Here is an 18,329-nt window from a genome sequence, read left to right on the forward strand (position 1 = left end):
TGCTAAGTCCTGTGTGATCCTGACTGCAGCTCCACGATATTTGAACTGTGTCCTTCTGGCTGTTTGTAATATTTTCTCTTTGACTTGGGAGTTCTGGAACTTGGCTATAATATTCCTAGAGGTTGGTTTTTTGGGATCTCTTTCTCGGGGGGATCGGTGGATTCTCTCCATTTCTATTTTGCCCTCTGCTTCTAGAATATCAGGGCAATTTTCCTGTAGTAATTGTTTGAAAATGATGTCAAGGCTCTTTTCCTGATCATGACTTTCAGGTATTCCAATAATTTTTAAATTATCTTTCCTAAGTCTGTTGTACATATCAGTTGTTTTTTCAATGAGATATTTCACATTTTCTTCTAATTTTTCATTTTTTTTGGTTTTGAAGTATTGATTCCTGATTTCTGTTAAATTCATCAATCTCCCTGAATTCTATTCCTTGTCTGAAGTATTTGTTCTCCTCAGAGAGTTTTCTCATCTCTTTTTCTATCTGGCCAATTTTGCTTTTTAAAGCATTCTTCTCCTCAATAACTTTTTTGAGCTGTTTTATCCATTTGACCTAAGCTGGTTTTTAGCATGCTATTTTCTTCAGCATTTTTTTGGATTTCCTTGACTAAGCTGCTGACTTCATTTTCATGTTTTTCCTGCATCACTCTCTCCTTTCTTTTCCCAGTTTTTCTTCCAACTCCCTCATTTGATTTTCAAAGTCTTTTTTGAGCTCTGTCATAGCCTGAGCCCAATTTCTGTTTTTCTTGGAGTCTTTAGATGCAGGAACTTGTGCTTCCTCATCTTCAGACTGAATATTTTGATCCTTCTTGGGCTCATTTGCAAAATATTTCTCAATAGTCTTCCTTTTGTTTCTCTGCTTGCTCATTTTCCCAGCCTGGGCCTGGTTTTGGGGTGCTTCCTGATCTTTTGAGACACTCCCACAAGGGTCTCAGTGTGTGAGGCTCTGTCCTCCCTCCTGGTCTGTGAATGACCATAAGTGCCCCTCTCTGCCATGGGGCCAAGGTGGGGGGGGCCTGCTGTTCTATGGGGGGGGCCTAAACTGGGATCCGGATCTGAATGTGGTCAGAGCCCCAGAGTCCTGTTTCAGGGGCAGAGGACAGAGCTCAGCAGTCTCTCTCTCTTCACTCCCCTTCCTCAGCTCAATGGGCTCATGCCCTGGGGGCTCCTGCTTACAGGCTCCGCCTGCTTCTGTTTCCAGATCTGGGCTGCAGAAAGACCAAGCTGCTCCCTGTGTTTCCTGAGGGCTGGACTCCACAAGCTGGCTCTGGCAGAGGTCCCCCGCTGTTCCCCCACTTTTTACCCGGTGCTCCCCGGGGTGCAGCTCAGGAGACTCCCCCACTGCTGTGAGCCATGGCTCCCAGCTCCCTGGGGCTGCTTCCGGTAGGCTGAAGTTCTTTCACTTTGGCGGGCAGCCCCTATGGCTGGCCGCCCCTCCGACCCTGGGGAGCAGAGCCTTTCTGCTCTTTTCCAGGTTACCTTGAGTAGGAGAACTGTCTCTCTGGGTCCCTTTGTGGGTTCTGTCTCTCAAAAGTTTAGTTAGAGTCCTTAGCTTATGAGTTTTATCAGAGAGCTCTTAAGACTCGATCCCTTCTTGTTGCCATCTTCCCACACTTTCTTTCAGAGCCTCCTAAATACTAATCTAGCTCTGACAATGAGTATGTGAACCTCACTGTCAATATGTACCTCCCTGGAAAGAACATTTCCAAGGAAAGTGAACTTGTCCACAGTTTTCAAAACTTCTCTATTTACTATAATCAGTGGTTCCACATATGGATGGTGTCGGGCTAGCTGATCCAGCACCTGTGTTTTCTTGGCAAATGAAGGCCAGTTTACTGAAGCTGGAGCTGGATACACATTTTTCTGGAGTGGCTGCAGTGAAGGGGAGGGGGCTGTGAAACTGGGGAAGGTTTTGCAATCAAAACTAATCTAGTCAACATTTTTGAATGTCTACAGAAAGGAGTGAAAAACAGACTCAGGACAATGAGATTGCTACTTCCAGGAAAGTGCCATGCCACTCTCATCAGTGCCTATTCTTCCACCATGACAAACACTGATGAAGTTAAAGAAAAGTTTCATGAAGACCCAGAGATCCTTATCATCAATGTAAGGACAAGCTCATAATTCTGGATGACTTTTAATGCTTGAGTAGGCTCAGATACAGCATAGATACCAGATTTGACAGGGAGTCCTTGGGAGGAATGGAGTTGGAAACTGCAATAGCAATGGTCACCTACTATTAAAGACATGCATCTAATGACTTTCTCAATACAAACACTGTCTTCCATTTACCTAAACATAATAAAACTTCCTAAATGCACACTTATAGCAAAAATTGGCATCTATTAGCTATGCGATCATAAAGAAGAAGAGACAGATAGGATGTGAGAGTGACAAAGGCAATGTATGGTCTAGAATGCTTGATTGATCACAGATTTATCTATCTTCTTTAAGTTAAATATTCACATTCAACCAAAATGGCAGCCCCAAGGCAAAAATGACTACTATTAACTATAATCTATTACTTATTCCAAAGTTTACTTTAAGAGTCATATTCAAAGAAAATACATTCTGATCTCTATAGATGCTAGTGTTGCCCCATTACAAATTACTTTGTATACATCTATATTTAATTTTTTATGCATAATTTGCTTTCTTCAATATAAACTTTATATAGTAAGATCTATTCTGTTTTTGTCTTTTTATCCTTAGTATCTAGTACACTTCTGGCATGTAGTAGTTAATTAAAAATGATTCTTGAGTGAATGGTTATTATTAATCATAATTCAGACAAGGTTATCAGAATGGATTTGCCTGTAAATCAGCTTTGTTCTCAGGTTACTTGTTTATTAGTGAATATCTTTTCTAGATTCTGAATACCTTTCTCTTGCTATGGCTAAACAATCTTCTATTTGATTTCTGTTAGATGGACTATGAATATTTCATTTCATTCTTGAATGGTTTTTGAATCTGATCCACCAGCCTACTCAAAATTGGCATATTACTTATATTTCCAGTGATAGTTGCTCAAGTTTATGGCACACTTCCGGGGTGGAGCAAAAATCTCAGTGAGAAGCTAGCATGCTCCTGGAGCTTTTTGGGACACAACTTTAAATGAAGCCTCTATATAGACCTTAAAATTATGGATCCCAGCAAAAAAAAGGAGCAAAACAAGTTCTCAACTCAAGATAGCATGAAGGATCTTCAGTAAAGTTCTGTCTCTTCTAGGTAAAGGAGAAATAAAACCTAGTGTAGGTGGGAAAGCAGGAAAGTCAGAGGGAGGCTCTTAGTCATAGTACCGCTCAGGTCCCAGCTCAGCAAGCCAGCTTGATAGCAGACCAATAGGGAGGGTCTCAGTCCCAGTCCCAGCAAAGTCTGTGACATGGAAATACTGGGGCAACTGACAGGACTGGATTTGGAACAAACCACAGCATAGCAAAGCCTGAGCATAAAGGAGAAAACAAACCTCTGCATAGGCAACATCTGGGCTGCATAGGCAACACTTAAGCAAACAATAAGCACAAAAACCTTGGGACTACATTTCCTGTACTCCAGGAACAGAGCTCAACCATCAAAATAAGCAAAAAACTAAAAAAAATGTTAACCATAGAAACCAAGTTAACCATTCAGTTAGCAATGATAAAAATGCCATCTCAGAAGAAGAAGGAAGTGACAAACTGCTGACATGTAAAGTTTCGAAGGAGTTTATGACTTGGTCTCAAATCCAAAATCTCATGGAAGTGCTTAAAAAAGATTTTTAAAAACTAAAAACCAAAAAAGAGGGGAAGAAGAAAGTTGTCAAAAAGAAATGAGAGTCCTGCAGGAGAATTTTGAAAAATTGGTGAAAGAAATCAACTCCTTTAATGGTAAAAAATGGCCAACTGGAAAAAGAATATAACTTATCAAAAAGTAAATTAACCACTTGGAAAAGGAAAAACAAAAGCTAGCTAAAGAAAATAAGCCCCTAAAAATTAGAACTGGACAAAAATGGCTCTGAGACAATAAGATTCCATCAAAACAAAACCAAAAGTCTGGAAAAATAGAGGAAAATATAAAATATCTTTTAGTACAAAGAAACAACTGGAAAAATAGAACCAGGAGAGATTATTGATCTATTGGAAAGCCTCAATTGAAAAAAGAGTCTGGAAAATATTGTTGCGGAAATTATCATGGAAAACTCTAATATCCTAGGACAAGAGACAAAATTCTCCTTGAAAGAATCCACAGAATTCTTCCAGAAAGAGACCCCAGAATTAAAAACTCGGGGTGGGGGATATCATAGTCCAATTCCAGAATTCTCAATGAAAGGAAATACTGCAAGCAATCAAAAAGAAGCAATTTAAATACCAAGGAAGCACAATCATAATTACACAAGACTTAACAGCTTCAACATTAAAGAATCAGAGGGCAAAGGACCTTGAATTACAACCAAGAATTAACTACCTCAAAAAATTCAGCATATTCTTTCAGGGGAAAGATTTTCAATGAAATACAGGGCTTCCAAAATTTTCAGATAAAAAGATCAGAACTGAACAGAAAATTTGATCTTCAAGAGATCCAATAAAAGGTAGATGGAAAGGGGGAAAAAAAGCACTAGTCAAGAACATTAAACTGAACTGTATACATCCCTACATGGGAAGACATACTTGTAACTCTTTAGAATTGTATTTCTCTTAGGATAATAAAAAGAAACATACTTAGAGAGAAGATATGGGTAAAGCATGATCACAAAAGTGTTGAACCTTTAACCTATACCTTAGCTAATGAGGACTGAGTATAGTTGTAGGGATTGTACTTAGAGGGTATGGGTATAAATGAATTATCAAGTGATTTTGGTTATGAGGATTGTATTTTCTATTGAGACAGGGAGGAAGAATACTTATAAGGTCTGTAGGTAATTAAATCATGATGTGATCTTACTTTATTAAATACTTTAGTTGAGGAAAGTTGTAGTACTATAGGGACAAAGGGAGAGATTTACTTAGAAGGGATGAACATAAATAGATCATGAAGTGATCTTGTTTTAGTCTATCCTTTAGTTATCTAGAGTTGTAGTACTATACAGTTGAAGTACTATAGAGACAGAGGGAGAGAGTGTGACTAATATTTTAGTTAAGGAGGGTTGTGGTGCTATGGGTAGAGTACTATAAGAATGGAGGGAAAGAGTGTAATTAGAGGTCCTGAATATGAATAGGTCATGAAGTGATTTTGCTTTGCTTGATGCTTTGGCTACAATTAGAGGGAGTGTGCTTGGGGGTGGGGTATAAATGATTCATGAAATAATTTTGCTTTGCATGATGCTTTGACTCAGGAGAATTGGGTACTTGAAAAGAGAATGTGGTATAAATTGACTATAATTTGATGTTATTTATAATTCTTGGGAAGTGTATTTCTAATGGGACAAAAGAGGGGAGCATACTTAGATAGTGACTATGATGATTATCAAACAATCATCCAATCAACCTGGAGGAAGGTACTTCTATTAGGACAAATAAAAGGAATATATTTTGACAGAGGAGCTGTAGGTAAACAATTAAGTTAAAACAATTAAGGGTATAGCTCATAAGAGACCAAAGCAGGATTGAAGAATCAAATCAATAGACACTATGAGGGTTTCTATGAATCCTCTATGACAAAGAACTCAGAGTTGTAAACTATGAAATAATATCCACATTGCTGAGGTTGCTTAGATAGGGTCAGCAGGTTTGAGTCTTGTTAGTTCAATGACTTCTTGTATCATCACTGCAACCTATATGGGAAAAGGTCCACTCCAGTATTTCTCAGTATGTACTGCTGTGAGTGGAATTTACTTGTTTCCTGAAAGTGTTAAAGCTCCCCAGGGCTAGACTGAGTCAGCACCATGACCAATATTCTATTTTTCTGCTTAGCTATGTTAGCTACTTAAGCAAATATAAGAAGCTAATATTCTGACAATTTTTCTAAGTGGGACCAATCATGAACACAGGCAAAATATCTTACTGCCTATAAGGCATAGTATGAGAAATATCATGCTTATTATTAAATTTTTCTTTTGCTAATCTGCTGTTTACTTTCCTATCATAGAATTACTCACTTGACTTCCCTGGCTTTTTTCAAGATTCAGTTCAAATCCCACCTGCTGTAAGGCATCTTTCTCAACCTCTCTCTCAATCATGCCTTCCATCTGAGATTCTTTCTCATTTTTCCTACACATATTTTGTTTATACATGGTTGCTTGCCTACCCCATTAGAATATAAACTACTTCAGGGCAGATATCATACTTCTGTCTTTCTTTATATCCCCAATGCTTATCATAGTACCCCATATAGAGCAAATCCTTAATGAATGCTTGTTGATTGATTATTTTAGACAATAAAGGTAGAAGCCAACATAGGCAGTAAATGAAAGTTTTGGACAAAAGGATAAATTTGGAGAAGAAAACATTTCATAGGTGAGTCACAAAACACTAAAGGGGGAGGTGTATGTAGAATTTATTTTTAATGTTGGATTGATTCCAATATAAGATTTGACTCTTACATAATATTTGGAGGATCATTCTGGAATGAAATTCTTAAAGACGATATTTGACTTTTAAAGATTTTACATTTTCATGGCTATGAGGGTCCTGTGATTTTTAATTTCCAATGTCTTTAAGGCACTGATAGAGCCAAGAATATAGTGAAGGGCTCCTAAAGTGTTAGCAGGAATACAACAATCAGAATTTCGTCATTACCTAGGCTTTTAGATGAATGTTGTATTTGAAGACCTTCAATAGCTTGTAGCATACCACACAGTATGACATACTCCCTGGAGATACTCACCACCAGAGGAACACAGATACACTTGGGGAAAGGCAGAGAGATTACTAATCTTCTTAGAGTTACACTTTTCTGCTACACAGATGTCTCACCTGGTTCACTTGTCTCCTGTCTTTATAATCAGCTCTAAAGATAAGCCCAAGTTTAGAAACAATGCTTTGGAAGACTGGGTTTGTTTTAATTTCATAGGTTGGATATAAGCAGACTTATAAGAGAGAGACTGATGCCCTGATCAGAATTATTCACAACAGTAGCTTCCTTCCTACTCCAAAAATCAATTGTCTTTCCTTACTGATAGTGATAACAAGTTGCTTTAGAATATCAAGTAGGGTAATGAATGTGGGTGCTTAATGGACTTTCAGTTTGGGTTCAAAATATTCACATTTTTGTACCTTGTTAAAATCAGGTCAAAGGTATTCTGATTCAGGAAAGGAACTAGTCACTTAAAGTATAGTTTGACTGAGTAAAGAACAAGAGGTCACTTCCTGTTCATATTTTTCAATTTACAAAAAGTGATTCTATAGATGACAGAACAGATAAATTATTGACTTCCTGTCACAGTTATGAAATACATATTTTACATATCATTTTAGCTATAATTAGTAACATCTACAAGAGCCCCTTATATATAGTCTAGCTATTTTTTTCTCTAAAAAAACCCAAGAAAACTGTCTCTAAGTCTTGATTGGTTCAGGGGGATAAGGTTTAAGCTATGTTACTGTCTGCCTTGCTTCCAGGTCACTTAATAACAATAAAGACATCAGCTCACATGGAGTCAGTGACCTTCAGCCTTGGCAGATATACCCTCATTGTACTAAGTGGCAATCACCACATCTTTCCAAATGAGGAGAGCATGTTTATAAGGAGATGAGAGGGGCATTTACTTAAGCCAAGTGCTCTACTCTTGTGGCTAAATAAATTTCCTTTAGGTCACTGCTAAATGTTCAACTAGTATCTTATATTCCAATTTTGGCCCTCAACTGCCAAGCTACCTTAACGTGGAATCTGACATTTTGGCAATAGTTGGGGCAAAATGAGAGCAAAATGGCATGGTGACTGACATTATTGTTGAAGAGAAATAATGGTAATATAGATATAGTTAGGGATAATTCTAAGTTGAGCATTCCCTGGTTATTTTTTTGATGTTTTCTTTTTCCAGTTCTTTCTTTTCATATTTAATCAACATTTATTTCAACATTCAGTTTTGTAAAATTTCTCCCTCCTTTTCTTCCCTTCCCCATTCCCATGACAGCAAATCTGATATTGGCTAACAAATAATATATTTCCATATAGTCATGTTGTGAAAGAAGAATCAGAACAAAAGGTACAAACCATGAGAAAGAAAAAACAAATTAAAAAAGTATAAATAGTATGCTTTGACCTGCATTCAGGCCCCTAGTTCTATCTTTGCATGTGGATGGCATTTTCCATCATAAAACCTTTATATCTGTCTTTGATCAACTTGCTGAGAAAAGCTAAGTCTATCATAGTCGATCATTATAACAATGTTGCTGTTACCATGTACAGTGTTCTTCTGGTTCTTCTCACTTCACTCAGCATCAATTCATATAAGTTTTTCCAGGTTTTTTTCCTAAAATCTGCCTGCCTATCATTTCTTATAGAACAATAGTATTCCATTACATTCATATGACATAACTTGTTCAGCCATATATGAATATCCCTATTTAGAATTTTTTGGCACCACAGAAAGAGTTACTATAAATATTTTTGTACATATGGGTCTGTTTCCCTTTTTAATGGGCTCTTTGGAACATTGACCTAGCAGTGGTATTGCTGAATCCATATGCATGGTTTTATAGCCCTTTGGGCATAATTCTAAATTATTCTCCAGAATAGTTGAATCAGTTCACAACTCCAGCAATGGTGAATTAGTGTACTAGTTTTCCTACATTCTCTCCAATATCTATAATTTTTTCCTGTCATATTAGTCAGTTTGATGGGTGTAAGTCAGAACTGTTTTAATTTACATTCTCTAATAGTGATTTAGAACATTTTTTCACATGACTATATTTAACTTTAATTTCTTCATCTGAAACTACTTGTTCAAATTACTTGACCTTTTATCAATTGGGGAATGACTCAGTTCTCTCTATATTTTAGAAATGAGTCTTTTAATCAAAAACAGTGCTGTAAAAATTGTTTCCCAGCTTTCTGCTTTCCTTCTAATCTTGGTTGCATTGGTTCTGTTTGTGCAAAATCTTTTCAGTTTAACGTAATCAAAATTATCCATTTTGCATTTTATAATGTCCTCTATCTCTTGTTTGTTCATAAATTCTCCTCTCCATAGATCTGATGGGTAAACTCTCCTAATTGGTTTATGGTATCACCCTTTATATCTAAATCATGTACCCATTTCAATCTTTTTTTGATAAAGGGTATAAGTTCACTGATTATTTTTAACATTTCTAGTGAAAATAGATCAGAAAAATGAAAGTGACCTGTTTCAACATATTCAGCAGCCAGATACAGAATTCTTAGTTTTCAGAGAATATGTCATCAAAGCAGAAAATAGTTGTTATAATTTCTAAGAGCACAAATAAATAGGTTTGGAGAAAGGAACTATAGAGGGAAATATGACTTCAGTCCCAGAACTTTTCCTATAAAAATGTATTAAGTTGGGGGTAAGCTAGGTGGTGCAATGAATAGACCACTGACCCTGAGTTCAAATCCAACCTCAGACACTTAATACTTCCTTAATTGTGTAAATTGGGCAAGTCACTTAACCCCATTGCCTTGCAAAACCTCCCCAAATGTATTAAGTTTCTCTGAGAATAAAGATATAGGAGAAGAAAATAGCAGCAATAATGAAGATGAGCATTAGGGATGTGATCCAATAGTAAGAACTTATCCAACCTCATAAAATAAGAGAGCAGTCCCTAAGTAGAAGGTTTTATAGAAGTGATTTGCTACTATTCCTTGTTGGTATTCTATCTGACAGGCTGAAACACACTGAGAAAGTTGAAGTGTAGGGCAAAGATTTGTAACAACACTAACTAGGACAGATTGCATGCAATAATGAAATGATCTGTTAGATGCTTCTACTTTATTTCCTCTTAACACCTTACAATTTTGTTATCTCATCATTCTAACAAAACTGCTTTCTCCAAAATTACCAATGATGTCTTAATTGCCAAATCAGATGACCTTTTCTCAGTCCTCATTTTCCTCAGTCTCACTACATGCAGTCTTTGACACTGTTATGTGCTGTTTCTCCTTGATACTTTCTTTAGCCTATGTTTTTAAGACACTACTCTCTCTGTTCTCCTACCATTTGATCATTCCTTATCAAACATGCCCTTTAACCTTAGGTGTCCCTCAAGGTTCTGAACTAGTTCCTCTTCTCCTCTTCCACAATATGACTTGGTGATTTCATCAGCTCCCATGGATTTAATTACCATCTCTATGCTGATGACTCTCAAATCTACCTTAACCTCTTTGCTGAGGTCTAATCTCACATTTACAACTGCCTTTCAGACATACTGAATTGGGTGCCTGGATATCCAGCAAACTTCTCAAACTCAAAAAGTCCAAAACTCAACTCACTATCTTTCCCTAAAATCCTCCCCTTCTCCTCCGCATCTTTCCTATTATGCTCAAAGGCAGCACCATTATCCCAGTCCCTGGTGGAAGGAGTCATTCATGGCTTCTCAATACCTCTTCTCACAGTTTCAAATTCAATTTAGTTACAAGGCCTTTTGATTTCATATTTTCAACATCTCTTTAATATGTCCCATTTTCTCTTCTGAAAGTGCCCTTGGTCTTGTGCAGGCCCTCAACATTTCACACCTAGACTGATGGAAAAAATTGTAAGGATATATTTCTAAAGTTCCTTTCAGTGCTAAAGTTCTGTGACTTTATTATGAAAGAAGAGATCAAACAAGAACATTTGTTGAGGAGTTAGGAAACCTGGGTCCTTGTTCCAGGTTCTTTTACTTGTCCTTCTATAAATTATGTTATCCCAGTTGTGCCCCAGTTTCCTCCTCTTTAAGAGTGTTGGAGTAGGTGAAATCCATGTATCTGTCTGAGAGTTCAGCCATAAATTGAAAGTTTTTTTCCTTTAAATAATTCAAATACAAAGTTATCATTATTTTGCAATGATATTCCCTGTTTACAAATAGATCATATATTAGATTTTAAATTTGCAGACAAAGTGATTCAGAATAATGCATAGAGTTAGTGTGAGAGATAAGAAAGAAACCAGGAATTCAGTCTTCCAAATCATTTATAGCACATTTATAACACCTGTGCTGTATCTGTTTGAGGCTTGACTTCTCAGGCAAGATGACATACTACTGATTGAAAAGAATGTTTGCTGCTTTTCTCTGAATTTTATTTTTTGCTGTTCCTGGTCATTTCAAATGGACAATTGAAAGTTGATTATATTTCTTCCTTGATCATTTTCAGAATCTTTAATTAGTGGCCACTAATTTAAATCCAATTTATGTGCTTGTCATACATCACCTCCATGATGTTAAGGTCTTCTTCAAGAATGAATGACAAACAACAATTGGTAGACAATAGTAAAATATCAATGATGATGATGATGATCATGATGATGATAAAATCAATTAATTTGTCAATTTTTGCCTATTAAGTTAGCCAATGTCAAATTGATGTTGGAATTAAGAAGATTTAGACTCAGGTCTTGTCTGTGATGCAGTCTAGCTAGATCACCACTCAACTGACTCAGGAAATTTCAGATATGATTTGGTGGATGAAGGCTTTACAACTGGGGGAATGTTGTACATAGATGAAACCATGGAGTTAGACTACCCCCAAAGCCCAACATATGCATGTTGTGATTCAATGTTTTAACAATGGAAGTTTTTGGAGTCAGCAGAAAAATATGGATGTGCAAATGGAGCAGTCTTTTACAATAATCTTATTTCATCCTTTAAAAATCCTTTCCAGATGCTCCTCTGATAAACTGAAAAGGTGAACAAAGGAGAATTGTGCCAAGAACTACACAACAAAAGAATTGGGGACTGCCTAGAAAGGTACTTTTGAAGAAATATTCTTCAAGAAGAGCAATGGGAATTGGTGACTGAGTTATTTTCAGGTCTTGCTTTGGGCACTTATACTTGAACTGTCTTGTTTTGTGATTTTAGACAAGTAATTTGATTTTTCTGTTTCATTTGTAATAGAGTGATATATTCTAATATTCAATAGAAGACTGTTACTGAAGAATTAGAAATGAGAGTAAAATATTTTAGGAATATGCAATACTATGAAATACTAGAAACAATGACATAGAGTATAAGGAAAGGTATTCACTCTCCTTTGCCTAAAAGATGCACATGCAGACTTCTAGGAGCATTAAAAAGTCACTTTTCTATTTTTGAAAAAGCAAAGGGAATGGAATTAATGATCTTTCATTGTGGTTTTTGTTTTGATCTGAGTATCTTCAAGGATTTATTAATGCCATACATTCAGATATGCAAAATGAAAATTTTTCCCACTGACTCTTTTTTCTTCCTTGAATCTCAGTTTAAATAGAAAGAAAAATTGGGACTTTTTACTTGTTAACCAACTTCAAAGGTAGCTTTAGTTTAATAGACTGTAGCTGAATTCTACTAGTGTAGCCAAATTCTCTCTGCTTGAGAGCTGGCAAGAGTGATTCACTCTCAGTAGGAGGTAGAGAAGACACGTGCTATTTTCCTAAAAACTGAAGCTAAAGCTGTGAATCTGACAGGTGGTTACACCAGCCCCATTGGCTGTGGAATAAGTCTGCTGAGAAGATTTTTCTGTCACTATTTTTGAAGTGTATGGATTAATTCCTCCTGTGGAATTCCTACAGTAGCATTCCATGAGGCAACCTGCCTAGAATGATCTTCTGGCAAGATCTCATCTTCTTTTCTTGTTTTGGTATTGATTCTTGTAGGGGATAATGCAGAGCAAAAGGAAGTAAGCCTGATTAAAGTCAGGTCCTGAAGAGAAAGTAATTTCCTAATTAGTAGGGTTTACTTTAAAAAGACAAGAAGTTTTCACTGAGGAATCCGGTTGAACAATAGAATTCTGGGTTCTTGTGAACTCTGCAACTTTGGATATTATTCTCTGATTGATACCTAGAAATTTCACAGTGTGGAAATTACTATTTTCTGCATATTTTAACTTTACAGGCAAGAATTACCTATCAAAGATATATTTGACCAAAGCTTTCTACTCCTCCTACTTCCATCTTAGAAAATGCATCTGGACTTATAAACTTGCATGCACCTGTGTCATCAATCTGTTGGTTAAACAAGAGATGCTTTGGTAAATTTTTTTTTTTCATCATATTTACTTGACCCTGGTCTTAGAAAACAAATAGAGAAAGAGAATAGGTGCCTATTCTGTAGTATGCTCAATATCTCACCTGATTGTTAGCCTTGAATTTTTCTTTAATGTGTAGTTGATATGCTAATTTCTCTCCCCCACCATGTTTCTTCCCTGATTCCACATAGCTCCTTCTTCACAACTCAATAACAATTCTTCCCCCCTCTTTGCATAAGAATTGATATGCATCTTTCTTGTGCATTTATATATCCAAAAACAATTCTCTGCACACAGTAGGTGCTTAAGAAGTATGTGCTGAAGTTTTCTGACATTGATGTGAACTATTCAAGGTGATGCAGAGAATTGTGAATGTGGGAGATTTGTGGTTGGAAATAGATTTTTGTAATCTTTTGTGCTGTTGGGTTTTGTTTAGGTGTAAAATGTTGTCTGCTCCTGAGTTGTAAATTGGCTCCTATTATTTCACTGTTAAATGTAAAATTTATCCATCTCCTCATTCCCAATGCCCAGCTTCCAGCCTTCTACCTGGTTTCAGTCATGAAAGGAGGGAAGGATTTCCCCTTTGGCCTCAATGTCCAGATAATGGGCAAGGCTATAAAAATCTGACCTGGACCCCAGCTTAGGTAGGGCTGGTTCCCTCTCTGGCCCAGTCAGCTCTGCCCGACTATTTTCCTTTCTCTCTTTCTCCTTATCTCTGTCTTCCAAGTAACCTCTTCTAGTCTTTTGTAATTCATTTAATCTGTATACTTTGCAATATTTTATAATGAATCCTGAGCAGTTTTTGAAATCCCAGGGGCACAAGAATTCCTTCATTTTTCAGTAACCTACATCTTTATCTTTAACTGGCTACCCTAATTTTCATTGACAACAAGAGTAAGTCAGATAGAAGTTTATGGGTGGTATTTTATCTTCATCACACATGGAAGACATCTTCCACAAAAGCCGTAGTAAAATGTCTTATTATGGTGTGGAGGTCGCAAGGGAATTGTAAACCTTGTTAGTGGAGAATAGGCTCTAAATTACAGGAAAGGCTTTGAATGCAGTTCAAAGAAAGAGTATTTCCTGCTTAATGTCAGTCAGATAGTCACTAGATGTTGATTTTTTTTGGTCATTGCAACTTACTGAAGTGATGAAAATGTATAAGCAGCTTCACTCCTGTTTGGACATCTTCTATATCATCATTAGTGTTGATAAAGTCACAGAAAGGGCTAGGAATGATGAAGTTTTTAGGCCATCTATAACTATTGATTTATTGATTGGTACTTTGAATTTATTTAAGATTTCTCCAATGATTAATGAATTGATATAATACTAGAAAAACCAAAATAAACCAAGTTGGTGGAGAAGAAGGAAGCAGCACTACCTAGCTCCCATTCACAACTATTCTGCAAATATCTAGAAATATATCAGACTGAATCTTGATTGGGAAATTAAAGAAAAAAATAGCAGTGCCATTTTTCCAATTTAAGTTGACATAAGGAAGGAGAGAGAGAGAGAGAGAGAGAGAGAGAGAGAGAGAGAGAGAGAGAGAAATCTGTGGACTCTGAGTTGTAGTCTAGCCAAGAGAGCACCATGTGGAGTCCAGAATGAGGACTAGAATAAAGAATTACCAGTTGTGTATTAGAGCAAGAAGATGTCCCTGATCTAGCACAGACTATCCTGTTGGTATGTAGGAGCAGGAAGAGGTATTAACTGGCAGCTTTGTTACTCTAGTCTCAGAACAGGATCACAGATTCAGTGCAGACTAAGGGAGCTCTGGTCTTAGGGATGGTTGACCAAGAGAAGTAGTAGTAATGTATAGTAGGATGAGTAGTAATGGGCAAGGAGTGGGAAAAGGATCTGGCAGGAGCTGTATGGCTCTGAACCTGGAAGTAGAGTAGCATTTCAGATCCAGACCCCAATCCAGTCTGAGACCTGCATTGTGAGCCTAGACCAAATGAAAACTTGTACTTCTGCCATTCTGAACCTTGCAGAATTCTTTAGATAGCTAACAATAGTTGAGTCCGGGAGCAATCTACTGGAGCTTCAACCAGAATGAAGCACACACATATTTTTCCTCACACCTAACCCAAATTGGTACTTGCAAAGCTCAGACCAAGAGGGTGTACTGAAACTTGTAGATTCTGGGAGCTGTGTCTGAGATACTTGCATGAGATGATACTCAGTACCCTAAGGAAATATCACCTGGATCCAGCAGAATTCAAAATAGAAAAGTCTAAAGTAGTAAGCAAGGCTGAAAGAAAGAGCAAAAAAAAGAATCCTCACACATTCAGAACAGAATAATTATAAATCAAATATAATAAAAAACTCAAAGAAAAATAAGACTCGGGTACAATTTCAATTAGATTTTTTGAAGAAATGAGGTAGCTGGGTGTCAAGTAGATCAAGTGCTGAACCTTGAATCATGAAGAAATGAGTTCAAATCCTGACACTACTGGGTGATCCTGGACAAGTTAATCTATTTTAGCCTCAGTTTCCTCATCTATACAATGGAGAATATAGCAGCATTTTCTCCCAGAATTGTTATGAAGAGCAGATGACATAATAATTTTAAAGTTTACAGTGCATTATACAATACATTATAAATGCTATTATAAATTGAGAATTAAAATGATTTTATGAATAGTAAATAGTATAAAATAGTATATAGTAGAATAAAAGTATTATTATGAAAGGTCATTCTTTAGAGGCTTAATGGAATCATCCTTGGAACAACTCCAGTATTCTATAGGAAAACAAAGATCATATGCATGTTATTTAATTCTGGATTCTTTTGATTTAAATTTCTGAAAACTTAGTATTTCATGAACCTTGGGAATAATAACACCTATCAAAAACATTATTTTCAATTTTTTATGGATAAATGTTATTTCCAAATGATCTTTGGCAATAATTTGATCTGTGACAATGGTAATATTTTCAGTATAGTTTATTGATGTCATTTTGTTAGGATATTTTGAGGTTTGTACTGAGATTTGTCATTGGTTAGTCAATGAAGGATGGTGAACTTTTGATCTAAAATTCTAGTTGCCAGGTAAATTGTTACTTATTAATAGGTGCTATATTTTTATAACATACCATGATCGATTAGTTTCTCCCATTTTGCTGAATAATCTACATTGATGAACAAATTCAGACTTTTTAAAAATAGCCTTTTTAAGATTTAAAATGGCAATAATTGGATTTTGAATTGCTATCATATACACATCTGTTTCCTCAAACACATAACTCAGAATTTGTTTGACTCTTCTTTTGATATATTGTTGTCTGAGTTAATGAGAATGTTACTGATGGAGTGTCCTTTGATTCTGTACTTGGACCTAAGCCATTACATATACTCCATACAGAAATAACTTGGTTACATTGAATAAATTCATTGGTGTGTAGCTTTAACCTTGGTTTTACTTGCTTAAATGATGTCTGCTATTTCAAAAATACTTTTGTATGATTTTGATATTTGCCATTTTTTCTTTCTCCTTTTGGTCCTTCCTGACAGTAGGGGAAGAGGATGATTACCATCAGGAAGATGAGTAAAACTTCTGTTCTGGTTTGCCAGAAAGTATGAATGTAATATGAGTTATTGGGTCAGTGTAGAGGAAACATAAAATGTAAACTGCCTGTTCTTCAGTCCCACAAAATACTTTATGTGTTGATGTTTAAGACCCACTTTCCAAGAGAATGTGACAGAAGTTTACTATTGTTGTTGCTTGCTTCAAGTTTTCATGTTAATCTATGCTTGTGATTCTTATGCATGTTAAAATTTTCTTTTGTACAGAGTAAATAAAGAGCACTTCTATACCTGATCTAAAATGCTGTTCAAGCACCTTTCTACTTCCTTTTGTTGGAGAAAACCATGAACCAAATGTAAGGATTTTGTGTTTTTGGATTTTCCGGGATCTAGTGGTGGAGATGCAAGGATCCAAAGAGTTTGAGGAACAACCTAGTCCCTCTCTTTAGAGGCTAAGTTTTCACAGGACTGAAATCAGTTCACATATATGGCTCTAGAGTAAAGAGGGATCGCTTAAAAGAAAATGGAAAAGGCAAACATCATCATCTTCTGGTCTAGTAATGGTTCTTGTTCTTATTGATCTCTCTCTCTCTCTCTCTCTCTCTCTCTCTCTCTCTCTCTCTCTCTCTCTCTAACTAGCTATCATATGCAACACATTTAAAAGTGATAAAATTGTTCCTGGGACTTGATGGGCCCAGAGACTAAGGATCAAGCTATGACTACCTTAGCATGACAAAGTACAAATTGAAGTGGCTTCCTGATTACCTGAGGCTACAGAAAACTCTACTTATGAGAATTTGGGATTTTTAAGACTTGAAAACCTTGCAAGATGCCACATCTTGTCCTACTGATCATGTGGAGGTAAGGGGAGAGCTGAGGTATTCTTGTTGAATATACTGTCTGTGCTTATGGATAAACACATCATTTTATTAACCAACTAAAGAGGACTTCTTTATTTCAATATCAAATCTGACCTAATAGGACACCATTCCAAAGTATCACTGCCCATCACAACTCTTCTCCTAAAGTTGGCATGCAGTCTCTTCTTTGTTTGTGCTTACTCTCATCTTTCCCCCTTTTCTTTGTCTCATATCACCTAGACATCATTCTCCCTTTTATCCTACTTTACTCCAATCCCTGATGAAGAGGATAACTATTTCCTTGCCCTCTTCAGGCACATTTAATCCTATTTCCTACTATATTCTCTAGGTGATTCTGTATTCCTTGATGTCTCTGTATCTAACCTGATTCTCTGCTGCTTACAAAGATGCTCATACCACATTCTCAAAAAAAAATTCATTTAATACTACTATTCCCACTAGCTGTTATTCTATATCACCCTTTCCCTTCTTTCCTAAAATGTTTGAACAATTCATTTATACTTGTATATATGGTTTATACACACACACACACACACACACACACACACACACACACAGTATTTCCTTTTCTAACTCAAACTTCCTGAATTCTTGCTTCTGATATCATTAAACTGAAACTATTCTCTCCAAAATTAACAATGACTTCTTAATTGTCAAATTTATTAATCTTTTCTCAGTTTTCATCTTAGATTTCTCTGAAGCATTTGACATTTGTTGATTTCTTTCTCCTAAGGAATGTTGTCTCCTCTTTGATTTTTCATGACAATATTCTCTTGGTTCTCTTCCTTTCTTTTTGACTGTTTTTTTTTTTCACAGTCTCCTTTGCTGGATCTAATATGCTTGTGATT

The 18,329-nt window shown here is 36.3% G+C and overlaps 1 long non-coding RNA gene across 1 annotated transcript; it reads left to right on the forward strand.

Annotated features, from left to right (window-relative positions):
* The first annotated feature begins 1,935 nt into the window (after positions 1–1,935).
* On the forward strand, positions 1,936–17,455 carry LOC141520420 (uncharacterized). The gene is made up of 5 exons (XR_012477616.1): positions 1,936–2,106; positions 11,731–11,816; positions 12,939–13,074; positions 16,868–16,956; positions 17,240–17,455. It is a non-coding gene; the product is annotated as an uncharacterized LOC141520420 (long non-coding RNA).
* The last annotated feature ends 874 nt before the right edge of the window (positions 17,456–18,329 follow it).

This window comes from Macrotis lagotis, chromosome 4, assembly GCF_037893015.1.
Source record: "Macrotis lagotis isolate mMagLag1 chromosome 4, bilby.v1.9.chrom.fasta, whole genome shotgun sequence".
Classification (NCBI taxonomy): domain Eukaryota; kingdom Metazoa; phylum Chordata; class Mammalia; order Peramelemorphia; family Peramelidae; genus Macrotis; species Macrotis lagotis.